This window comes from Oncorhynchus gorbuscha, unplaced genomic scaffold (genome assembly GCF_021184085.1).
Source record: "Oncorhynchus gorbuscha isolate QuinsamMale2020 ecotype Even-year unplaced genomic scaffold, OgorEven_v1.0 Un_scaffold_823, whole genome shotgun sequence".
Classification (NCBI taxonomy): Eukaryota; Metazoa; Chordata; class Actinopteri; order Salmoniformes; family Salmonidae; genus Oncorhynchus; species Oncorhynchus gorbuscha.
In genome coordinates this window covers 92,501-95,682 of record NW_025745825.1, presented here as the reverse complement: position 1 = coordinate 95,682, position 3,182 = coordinate 92,501, and positions in this window count along the sequence as shown.

Sequence of the window (3,182 nt, the reverse complement as noted above, 5' to 3'; positions counted from 1 at the left end):
TCTGGGAATAACTCTGGGAATAACGGGGATAACTCTGGGAATAACTCTGGGAATAACGGGGATAACTCTGGGAATAACGGTGATAACTATGGGATTGACGGGGATAACTCTGGGATTGACGGGGATAACTCTGGGAATGACGGGGATAACTCTGGGAATAACGGGGATAACTATGGGAATAACGGGGATACCTCTGGGAATAACTCTGGGAATAACGGGGATAACTCTGGGAATAACGGGCATAACTCTGGGAATGACGGGGATAACTCTGGGAATGACGGGGATAACTCTGGGAATGACGGGGATAACTCTGGGAATAACTGGGATAACCCTCGAAATAACTCTCGGAATAACGGGGATAACTCTGGGAATAATGGGGATAACTCTGGGAATAACTCTGGGAATAACCGGGATAACTCTGGCAATGACGGGGATAACTCTGGGAATAACGGGGATAACTATGGGAATAACGGGGATAACCCTGGAAATAACTCTGGGAATAACGGGGATAACTCTGGGAATAACGGGGATAACTCTGGGAATAATGGGGATAACTCTGGGAATAACTCTGGGAATAACGGGGATAACTCTGGGAATAACTCTGGGAATAACTCTGGGAATAACTCTGGGAATAACTCTGGGAATAACGGGGATAACTCTGGGAATAACGGGGATAACTCTGGGAATAACTCTGGGAATAACGGGGATAACTCTGGGAATAACGGGGATAACTCTGGGAATAACGGGGATAACTCTGGGAATAACGGGGATAACTCTGGGAATGACGGGGATAACTCTGGGAATAATGGGGATAACTCTGGGAATAACGGGGATAACCTTGGAAATAACTCTGGGAATAACGGGGATAACTCTGGGAATAATGGGGATAACTCTGGGAATAACTCTGGGAATAACGGGGATAACTCTGGGAATAACTCTGGGAATAACAGGGATAACTCTGGGAATAACTCTGGGAATAACGGGGATAACTCTGGGAATAATGGGGATAACTCTGGGAATAACTCTGGGAATAACTGGGATAATTCTGGGAATAATGGGGATAACTCTGGGAATAACTCTGGGAATGACGGGGATAACTCTGGGAATGACGGGGATAACTCTGGGAATAACGGGGATAACTCTGGGAATAACTCTGGGAATAACGGGGATAACTCTGGGAATAACGGTGATAACTATGGGATTGACGGGGATAACTCTGGGAATAACTGGGATAACTCTGGGCCAAACGGGTTGATCTCCCCCCCCCCCCCCACAGGGATAACTCTGGGCCAAACGGGTTGATCCCCCCACAGGGATAACTCTGGGCCAAACGGGTTGATCCCCCACACAGGGATAACTCTGGGCCAAAAGGGTTGATTCCCCCCACACAGGGATAACTCTGGGCCAAACGGTTTGATCCCCCACACAGGGATAACTCTGGGCTAAAAGGGTTGATCCCCCACACAGGGATAACTCTGGGCCAAACGGGTTGATCCCCCCACAGGGATAACTCTGGGCCAAACGGGTTGATCGCCCCCCACACAGGGATAACTCTGGGCCAAATGGGTTGATCCCCCCACAGGGATAACTCTGGGCCAAACGGGTTGATCCCCCCCCCCCACAGGGATAACTCTGGGCCAAACGGGTTGATCCCCCACACAGGGATAACTCTGGGCCAAACGGGTTGATCCCCCCACAGGGATAACTCTGGGCCAAATGGGTTGATCCCCCCACAGGGATAACTCTGGGCCAAACGGGTTGATCCCCCACACAGGGATAACTCTGGGCCAAAAGGGTTGATTCCCCCCACACAGGGATAACTCTGGGCCAAACGGTTTGATCCCCCCACACAGGGATAACTCTGGGCTAAAAGGGTTGATCCCCCCACAGGGATAACTCTGGGCCAAACGGGTTGATCCCCCCACAGGGATAACTCTGGGCCAAACGGGTTGATCGCCCCCCCACACAGGGATAACTCTGGGCCAAATGGGTTGATCCCCCCACAGGGATAACTCTGGGCCAAACGGGTTGATCCCCCCACAGGGATAACTCTGGGCCAAACGGGTTGATCCCCCACACAGGGATAACTCTGGGCCAAACGGGTTGATCCCCCACAGGGATAACTCTGGGCCAAATGGGTTGATCCCCCCACAGGGATAACTGTGGGCCAAACGGGTTGATCCCCCCACACAGGGATAACTCTGGGCCAAACGGGTTGATTCCCCCCCCCACACGGATAACTCTGGGCCAAACGGGTTGATCCCCCCACAGGGATAACTCTGGGCCAAATGGGTTGATCCCCCCACACAGGGATAACTCTGGGCCAAACGGGTTGATTCCCCCCACAGGGGTAACTCTGACCAAACGGGTGGATCTTGTTGGAAAAAGACCAAGGCCTTGGAACATTACATCTATGCTCCTTCCTTTCCTTTCCTTTCCTTTCCTTTCCTTTTCTTTCCTTTCCTTTCCTTTCCTTTCCTTTCCCTTCCAAGCCCAGTGACACGAATAGACATTGTTTCATCTGGTTTTCTCTTTCTAAACAATGAGAAAGGAAAACCAGAGCTTTGATCAAAGACTGAAGTCCACTGCCAAGCTAAAGGGATACATGTTTAAAAAAACGCATTTTCTCTGTCGACACTAAGATCAAAGTGCGTGTGTGTATGTATGTATGTATGTATGTATGTATGTATGTATGTATGTATGTATGTATGTATGTATGTATGTATGTATGTATGTATGTATGTATGTATGTATGTATGTATGTATGTATGTATGTATGTATGTATGTATGTATGTATGTATGCATGTGCGTGTGTGTGTACAGTATATGTGTGTGTGCGTGTGTGTGTACAGTGTGTGTGTGTGTGTGTACAGTGTGTGTGTGTGTGTGTGTGTGTGTGTGTGTGTGTGTGTGTGTGTGTGTGTGTGTGTGTGTGTGTGTGTGTGTGTGTGTGTGTGTGTGTGTGTGTGTGTGTGTGTGTGTGTGTGTGTTTTATAGGCCTTATATAGAGTTTTCACTTAATATCATTACTAGCAGATCAGAAAGGCCTGTGGTCCTACTAGGCCTGTGGTTCTACTAGGCCCTGTGGTTCTACAAGGTCTGTGGTTCTACTAGGCCTGTGGTTCTACTAGGCATGTGGTTCTACGAGGTCTGTCCCTGTGGTTCTACTAGGCCTGTGGTT